A 9,733-nucleotide genomic window follows, 5' to 3' on the forward strand; every position below is an offset into this window, starting at 1 on the left:
TGAATTTATACATAATATCCAGTGTTGGGAAGTTTTTAAAATTTAATCCCCTACAGATTACAGATTACACACCCCAAAATGTAGTTTGTAATAGAATCCATTAAATTACTTAAAGTGAGTAATGTAATCTGATTACTTTGGATTACTTGATTTGCTGTAGAGAAACAAAGACGAGGAAATCTTCACATCAGAAGTTTTATCTGCTAAAAGAAAATAAAAAGTCCAGATTTTACTGAACCGTTTAAAAATATTATTGATAGATGGTTTCGTCCTGTTAAATCCTGTTTTAGTCCTGGTTTAGATCTAGTTTAGACTTGGTTCAGTCCTGGTTTAGTCCTGGTTCAGTCCTGGTTCAGTCCTGGTTTAGTCCTGGTTCAGTCCTGGTTCAGTCCTGGTTTAGTCCTGGTTTTAGACCTGGTTTAGATCTAGTTTAGACCTGGTTCAGTCCTGGTTTAGTCCTGGTTTAGTCCTGGTTTAGTCCTGGTTTACACCTGGTTTAGACCTGGTTTAGTCCTGGTTTAGTCTGGTTTAGAGTCCTGGTTTAGTCCTGGTTTAGTCCTGGTTTAGTCCTGGTTTAGTCCTGGTTTAGTCCTGGTTTAGTCCTGGTTTAGTCCTGGTTTACACCTGGTTTAGACCTGGTTTAGTCCTGGTTTAGTCCTGGTTTAGTCCTGGTTTAGTCCTGGTTTAGTCCTGGTTTAGACCTGGTTTAGACCTGGTTTAGTCCTGGTTTAGTCCTGGTTTAGTCCTGGTTTAATGAGTGGAATTACTAAAAAAAAGAAAAAAAGGGATTTAGCCCAAAATGTGAAAACAGGACAATACCGCCGTGTAATCCATTTACTTCAGCAAAGTAACTGTTGTTGCAGTACAGTTACTCATCATTTGTACTCTGATTACTCTGGTACATGTAATCTGTTACTCCCCAACACTGATAATACATAATGATAATCTATAAATTCACCGCAAATCAGAGCCTCTGCCATTATTTTTCTATTTTACTGACTTTTTTAATCTTCGTTCAGACTGCAGGGTTTAAAACTCAGTTCGGATTTTCTTGTGAAATTCATTTTTTTTTTTTTTTTTTTTTTTTTCATGCTCAGCGTTTATGGAAGTCGCCTAAACCTGGACGCAGCATCGACACTCGCTGTGTGTGACGTCGTCGTCGTCGTCAGTGTTTGGAGTAAAGTGTTATAAAAGTAATGAATTGAATTAATGAAGAAAGAAGAGAGAAAAACAAAACAGCTCCATCTGGTGGTCGCAAAAAAGAACAACAAGCACAACTCCCTCTGGTGGTCAAATAAAATTTAGTCCTGGTTTAGACCTAGTCCTGGTTCAGTCCTGGTTTCAGTCCTGGTTCAGTCCTGGTTTAGTCCTGGTTCAGTCCTGGTTAGTCCTGGTTCAGTCCCGGTTCAGTCCTGGTTTAGTCCTGGTTTCAGTCCTGGTTTAGTCCTGGTTTAGTCCTGGTTTAGTCCTGGTTCAGTCCTGGTTTAGTCCTGGTTTAGTCCTGGTTCAGTCCTGGTTTAGTCCTGGTTCAGTCCTGGTATAGTCCTGGTTTAGTCCTGGTTCAGTCCTGGTTCAGTCCTGGTTTAGTCCTGGTTTAATCTTCTCAGTTCTTTTGGTGACCTAAAGTTCTGCAGTAATAATGTAAAGTTTTATATTTTAAACACTGTCATGTTGTAAAGTAACGAATCACTTTAAAATGACAGAAACACGTCATAAATAAATAAAACTTTACAGTTTTAAAGTCACTTGCCCCACAGTGGTCGTCGTGTCTCTAATGTTCGTGTGTGACACGTTTGGGGCGTTTAAATTTCACACTGGAGATTCACACAAAACTGTTTAACTGGAAATGTGAACGAAACGAAACGAGCTCATGAAAAAAAAAAAAAATCTGATTTCACCAAAAAAATCCAAACTGAGTAAGAGCCCTGAATCTGTGTGTCGTTCGTTCATTTGTTTTTCAATATAAAACCAAAAATAAGAAAATGAAAAAATAACAGTTTTCTTCATTATTTGTCTCCAAAACCAAAATGAAAAAAACAGAAAATGATTTGTTTTTTCAGTTTTCAATATTGTGTTTAAATGAAGAATGGAAAAAAATGGATAATTCCCGTTTACGTGACTTCAGTGACTGAGGCCGAACTGAACCAGGACTGATCCAGGTCCGAGACCAGACCGGGACCAGACCAAGACTGAGCCTCTGGTCTGGTCCTGGCCTGGATCAGTCCTGGTTCAGTCGTCACAGTCACTGAAGTCACGTAAACGGGAAACAGTCGTTATCTGTTTTTTTCCATTTTTCATTTAAACACAAAATCAAAAACTGAAAAAACAAATCATTATCTGTTTTTTCATTTTGGTTTTGGAGACAAATAATGAAGAAAACTGTTATTTTTTCATTTTCTTATTTTTGATTTTATATTGAAAAACAAATGAACGACGACACACGTTTGGCTCTGCAGTCTGAACGCAGAGTAAGAATCCTGAGTCGCTTTTTAAAAAAAAAATCTGATCTTTGTGGTTCAGACATTAAAAGATCAAATACAGGAGCAAAGGAACGAGAAAAGATCAGGTTGTGGTCACCTGAGGCTGAAGTCTGAACGGAGACTAAAGACGCCACGTAAACGCGACGCTGTAAAAGAAGAAGAAGAAGACGACACGTTTGTCCACGAAACTGCAGCGATTTTTCCGTTGATACTTTAAGCAGCAGAACTTCAAATAAACCAACGACAGAATAAAATATCAAAATGAAAATATCACTGAGACAAACACAAGATGAACTTTAAATGAAATACAGGAAATAGACGTCGAAATGGAAATGGAAAAATGAAATAAACTGTTGAAATTCAAAAGAACAAATGGAACATGGACCAAATGTGAAAGATGGAAAAAGGTTTTTAAAACTTCACTTCACTTTGTCTTCCAAATACAACAGCTCCTCTGAAAATAAAACGTTTAAAGGTTTAATCGTACGAGAAACGGACCCGTGGGAGATTTAACTCGTGTTTCCTCCTCGAAAACAGAACTGGAGTCGTGTTTTGGTTCATTCACACTTTATTATGAGTCTGTTTACATCTCGAACATCTCTAAAAAAAAAACATCTCTACAAAACTCTAAACGCTCTGTTCCACCTTGTGATGTCACAGCTCCTTTTACCTTCAGTGCAGTGGAGGTTTTACACTTCCAGGAGTAAAATGCTCCAGATGATGAGTTTAAAGAGCCACTAAACACACATCACTTTTTCCCCTCCTGAACAGAGTCTTAATTTGTCGTTTTTGTTCATATTTGTTAAAAATGTGACTTTTGGGTCAGAGTCGTGTCTGTGTCGGCGTCTTTAGGATCAAGTTTTGGTTGAGTTTTGGTGTTTGACTCGCGGTGTCGATGAGTCAGACGCCGGTCGACGTGAGGAGCTCCTCCCAGCCCCGTCCCCCCGACCTGCAGTGTTGGAGAGTTTACTTTTAAAATGTAATCCCCTACAGATTACAGATTACACACACCAAAATGTAGTTTGTAACCGAATCCATTAAATTAAAGTGAGTAATGTAATCTGATTACTTTGGATTATTTGATTTGCTGGAGAGAAACAAAGACGAGGAAATCTAACATCAGAAGTTTTGTCTGATAAAAGAAAATAAAAAGTCCAAACTTTACTGAACCAAATTAAAAATATTATTGATAAAAGATGAAGAAACACGTCCACACAGCAGGATTTAGTCCTGTTCAATCCTGGTTTAGACCTGGTTGATTGATTGATTGATTGATTGATTGCATTTATACAGCAACTTTCAAGATCCCCAAAGCTCTTTACACTTCATTATTCAGTCACTCCACACTTACTATTGTAGCCACAGCTGCCCTGGGGCAGACCGACGGAAGTGAGGCTGCCAATCTGTGCCATCGGCCCCTCAGACCACCACACACACACACACACACACACACACACACACACACACACACACACACACACACCACTTTCATACTAGGCAATGTGGGTGAAGTGTCTTGCCTAAGGACACAACAACAGTTTTTTGCCAGTGGCGCCTCCTGTGGCTCCTGGATTTCCCAGTGTCTCCATCCAAGTCCAGACCAGGACCAGACCTGCTGATCTTCTGAGATCTGACGGGATCAGGCTTTGACAAGCTGGTTTGGCCACACAAGACCTGGTTTTAGTCCTGTTGTAGTCCTGGTTTCCTGGTTTAGGCCTGGTTTAGACCTGGTTTAGGCCTGGTTTAGACCTGGTTTAGACCTGGTTTAGTCCTGGTTTAGACCTGGTTTATTTAGACCTGGTTTATACCTGGTTTAGACCTGGTTTAGTCCTGGTTTAGACCTGGTTTAGTAGTCCTGTTGTAGTCCTGGTTTACCTGGTTTCCTGGTTTAGTCCTGGTTTAGACCTGTTTAGTCCTGGTTTAGACCTGGTCCTGGTTTAGTCCTGGTTTACCTGGTTTACCTGGTTTAGACCTGGTTTAGTTTAGACCTGGTTTAGACCTGGTTTAGACCTGGTTTAGTCCTGGTTTAGACCTGGTTTAGTCCTGGTTTAGACCTGGTTTAGACCTGGTTGTAGTCCTGTTGTAGTCCTGGTTTAGACCTGGTTTAGTCCTGGTTTCCTGGTTTAGACCTGGTTTAGTCCTGGTTTAGACCTGGTTTAGACCTGGTTGTAGTCCTGTTGTAGTCCTGTTGTAGTCCTGGTTTAGACCTGGTTTTGGTCCTGGTGAAAACAGGAAAATCCCGTCATGTAATCCATTTATTTCAACAAAGTAACTGTAATCCAATTACCCTCACTGAAACAGTTGTTCTATAAACGGCACCAGTGAAGTGAGAAATGAAGCTTTTAGATCAAACTCCACGCTGAGAGGATCTGCAGGTGGAAGTGAGTTTCTGTGGTATTTTGTAGATTTTATAATCACATAAAATCAGAAAAGGCAAAGCTCAGACTTTAATCTGAAGTTTTTGGCCTCGTTCACACGAACACAGGGATTTTTAAAAACAGACACATTTCTCTTCGTTTGTTTTCATCTTTTACACACAAACAGAGAATTCGCCTCTGAAAATGAATCTTTGTCTAGAGTGAAGATTCTGGAAAACTCCAGTTTGGTGTTTGCGTGTTAAGTGAGATAAATGTACTGTATTTTCCGGGTGATTAGACACTATCTTAAACCTTTAACCCCATCAAAAAAGGACGAATCCAGAGCGCCCCAAACACGAATCCACTCAGGTGTCCCAGCACGACTTCAGTAAACTACAAAACCACACCACCTGCAGAACACACACAAACACACACAAACACACACGGAGCAGACAGCGACCGCACAGCGAAACACACCCACACACACACTCATCACTCCACGCCGACGAGGAACGGAACGGAGGAACGAACTGAAAAAGCGACGAGCGCAATGTGCCGCTTCTAGACACCACACCCTCCCTACACGCCACAACTGAACACACCCAGAGTCACCGTGAACAAACAAACAAACAAAACCACTCACCCATCACACTGTTGGGTTTCATTTAAAGTCCCACGCCGTTTATTTGTGAAAAAAGTTCGAAAATAGACCATTTAATGACAGTGCGTCTTATAATCCAGAGCGACTAATAGTGCGGAAAATACGGTAGTTAAAACTATTAACTGAGATTCAGGAGCAGGACTGCGCCTCGGCCTCCAATTTCCCGGAAGCATTTCCCATCCTCCCAGTTTGTCTGGGCGAACTCGACCCCACCGTCCCACCTCCTATGATGCTCGTCTTTCAGTCATAAGACGCCTACGAGCGGAGTCCCGTTCCGGCTGGACCGATTGAAGACTGAGACGGAGCCCCCGCCCAGAGTCTCCCCCGGCCACCTCCGCCCCCCCCGAACATAACCAAAATGTCGTTGTTGTCGTGGTCCGAGCTGCTGAAACAGAGTTTTAGGAGCTGACGCCAAAAGTGCAACCAGTGTTTCCCTTTTCCTCTGGTCAGCTGTGTGTGCAAATGAAACACAATCATCATGACCAGAGACCAGTGAGGCTTTATCAGATCTGTGGAGAGGCGAGCCGCTCACTAAAGCACCATTTTAAACAGATTTGTGAGGAAAACTTAAAACTGTAATGAAATAAAAGCTGCAGGTTTGAATCTTAATCGCGGCGCCGCCCAGAGGCTCGATGGACCATCTGTGTGGGTCCATGTAAACGAAAACTTTTCTGAAAACGATGCTGCGAGCGCGATGTTATTTTGTAAAACGGAAAGTGGGAAATATTCGTTTCGCAACAAACTCGATCTGATGATGATGATGATGATGATGATGTTTCATATCCATGACCAGAGATGAATGAGGCTTTATCAGATCTGTGGAGAGGCGAGCCGCTCACTAATGCACCATTTTAAACAGATTTGTGATTAAAACTTACAACTATAATGAAATAAAAGCTACAAGTTTGAATCTAATCCAGGCATTTCCGACGACGCTCGATGGACGATTTATCTGACTCGATGTTAACGAAAACTTTTTTGAAAACGATGCTGTGAGCACGATGTTGTTTTGTAAAACAGAGGGAGGGAAATATTTGTTTCTCAACTAACCCTCAGCTGTGCATATCCGAGCACAAGTGTCCGCTCTGTTTCTGAGTCCGGATCACGCTGACGTTTGATTGTTGTGGCTGTCGATCAGCTGTCAATCATCGCTCTGGAGCCCCGCCCCCTCACCCGCTCACAACTACTTTTATTTATTTATTTTCCTCGAGGGCAGAGTAAAGCTCCGGGAGGTGTTTCATGGTCTCTTTAAAAACACACCGCATGACATCACGAGGTGGAACAGAGTATTTATTTTTCTTTTTGAGAGAAGAGCTGGTGTTAAATGTTCAGGTTTGTGAGTTAAACGTGTGAACGAAAAAAAACAAAACAAAACGACTCCAGTTTGTCTTTGTGTGACGAGGAAACGACGCGAGACCAGAGCAGAGGATCACGGGACATTTAACCGACACGTGTCACTGTGTTCGATCAGATTTCTCTTCCTCGCCAAAATCCGATCTCTGTCTGATCTCTGTCTGTGTGTCTGGATCTGATTATCTGATTACTCTTACTCTCTGTGATCTGATTACTCTGATTACTCTGGATCTGATCTGATCTGATTACTCCGTGTGATCTGATCTTACTCTGGTGATCTGATTACTCCGGTGATCTGATTACTCCGGTGATCTGATTACTCCGGTGATCTGATTACTCTGGTGATCTGATTTCCTGTCGTGTGTGGGTCAAACGCAGACGACAAAAACGAGCGGATCCTTTTCTCGTTCGTACGTTGTGTTCGAGCCGCAGCCGGAGCCGGAGCGCCGACGTGAGCGAGCGCGACGTCACCAAACCGCTCTCCAAACGAAGCTCATCGAGGCCAGCGGTCAAGTTGTCGCGCGGCGGGTTTGTCGGGTTTTGCTCTGTCTGCGGTTTAAACTCTTCACCGGATTTTGAATTTTAAACGCCGTTGAATTTCTCGCTTTGAAATTTTTTTCTCTAAAAAAAAAAAAAATGTGTTTGAAGAATTTTTAACATGAATTTTAATTGAGGAAATTTTAACGTTTAAATTCTGTGTTTAAAAAAAAATTTAACCAATATTTAAATACATTCAGCACAGATATTTTCAAGCTCTCACATTCAAAAGTTGAAACTCAGAGATTAAAAAAATTCACAGCAAAGATCAAAAATTGCCAAGGCAGAAGCAATCGATCCAAAAGTGATCCAATCTAATTTATTTATTTTTTAAACTATTATTATGAAAAATGATGATACTAACAAATTGGTGATGTTAAACTTTCAGGTAATTAAGCCTGACAGAATTTAAAAATAATAAATATAATAAATTAAATGAGGTGCGACGGGTCAAAGTGTTCAGAGCTCGTGATCAGTTCTTGTAGAATGATCATGTTCTTTTTGTTCTTAAAAGTGAGAGAAGCAAAAAAATAATAATGTTTCAGCTCTTTGATAAATGTTAGGAAAACAGGATTACATTTCAAAAAATTGTTTTGTGGATGAAAAACCTTCCAAGTATCATAATAACGCTCAGAAATAGTTCATGTTTTTTTCCTTACATAGAAATCCAAAGAGAACGTTTGTCTCGATTAAGTCTTTAAAACGGATGTATTTTAGAGTAAAAACAGAAGTGTTTTCATAAAGTGATATTCTGGAACATTCAAAGAAGAGCTGCTCTGTTGTTTCTACGTCCACGTCACAGAAGGAACATTTATTACTGTAAAATACTAAATAATATCTGAGGAGTTTATTTGTTTCAGTCACTTAAGAGACCAGGCTTTTATTTGAGACCAGGCGGCGATTTGGATTTGTACATTTGGACTGAAATAAAATTAGCAAAGGATGAACAATTACACAGACCAAGATGTGTAATTTTCCATTTGTTTGCGAAATATCTGCACTTAGAGCAACTTTTTCAATTGTTACGAACACAGACGAACCGACGCTCGACGGTAGACGGGGACTTTTTATATTTAACCAATTAACGTTCACACTGTTGTTCACATACAAGTCACATTTAATTGGAAGTGTGAACGACCTCGCAAAAACATCGGATTTCACAAAAAAAAAAAATCCAAATTGAGCGTTAAGCCCTGCAGTCTGAACCTTGACTAAGGCTGCGTTCAGTCTGCACCTGAAGTGACCCAAATCTGATTTTTTGTCTCTATGTTCCTGTATCTGATCTTTTAATGTTAGTCTGAACCACACAGATCTGATGTTTTCACATGTGACCAGGACACTTGGATCTGTGCTCCTGAAACTGATCCATATCTGATCTTTAACATGTGACTTCAGTGTGAACGACCAAAGTCACATTCATCCACCTACACGTTATCAACAAGACACAAACGTTCACAAACCTTCTTCTCGTCACACGAAAATTGTTATTGAACGTCTCCACATCCACACGTTCCTTTCAACGTTCTGTCCCACAAAACACCACCACCAAAAACCTGGTCCTTCTCCTTCTCAATCTCCTCCTTAAAACAAGTCAGTTGTTCATGTTGTGGCTCCGGTACGAGAGGAACTTTAAAATCTCCAGGTGCTCGATGCTGCGTCCATGTTTGTTCAACTTGTGTAAACACAGAGACGCTCGCTGCGGTTGACGTCGTCGTGTCTCCAGTGTCACATGTGGGACACTTTTGGACCGTTTAATGTTCACACTGGAGTCACACACAAGTCACATTTAACTGGAAATGTGAACAACCTCGAAAAAACATCAGATTTCACCAAAAAAATCGGAATTGACCGTTAAACCCTGATAGTCCCAAAAATACGGCAATAACGTAAAATATCAGAAGACCAAATGAACCTCACTGGATTATTCTCCGAAACACACAACTCTCAGAAACTTACTTTTGATCCCTTGAAAATCTGTCTTTTATGGTTGTAAAGTTCTGAGCGGTTTTATAAAACATATTTCCAGGTTTAATGTACGAAACCGTCAGGCTGAAAAGGTTCAAACCGAAAAATCCTGCAGCGTTTGTCGTCCGTCTGACACGATCCATCGCTTCGTCTCGGCGTCTTCGATCTTCTCGCTGTGAAATTTACACTCTGAACTTTGACTGTTGAATTTGAGAACTTGAAAATATTTGTGCTGAATATTTAAAAAGGAGAATTTTCTATTTAGGATTTTTAAAAATGTTGAAAATGTGCACTTCATCATAAAAATAATTCAAACATGTTTTTTTCAGAGTTAGAAAATCCAAAGTGGTTTTTGAAATTCAGAATCTGACAAACGATCT

Source organism: Boleophthalmus pectinirostris, unplaced genomic scaffold, assembly GCF_026225935.1.
Source record: "Boleophthalmus pectinirostris isolate CB_2022bp ecotype Guang Dong unplaced genomic scaffold, ASM2622593v1 HiC_scaffold_2825, whole genome shotgun sequence".
Taxonomy (NCBI): Eukaryota; Metazoa; Chordata; class Actinopteri; order Gobiiformes; family Gobiidae; genus Boleophthalmus; species Boleophthalmus pectinirostris.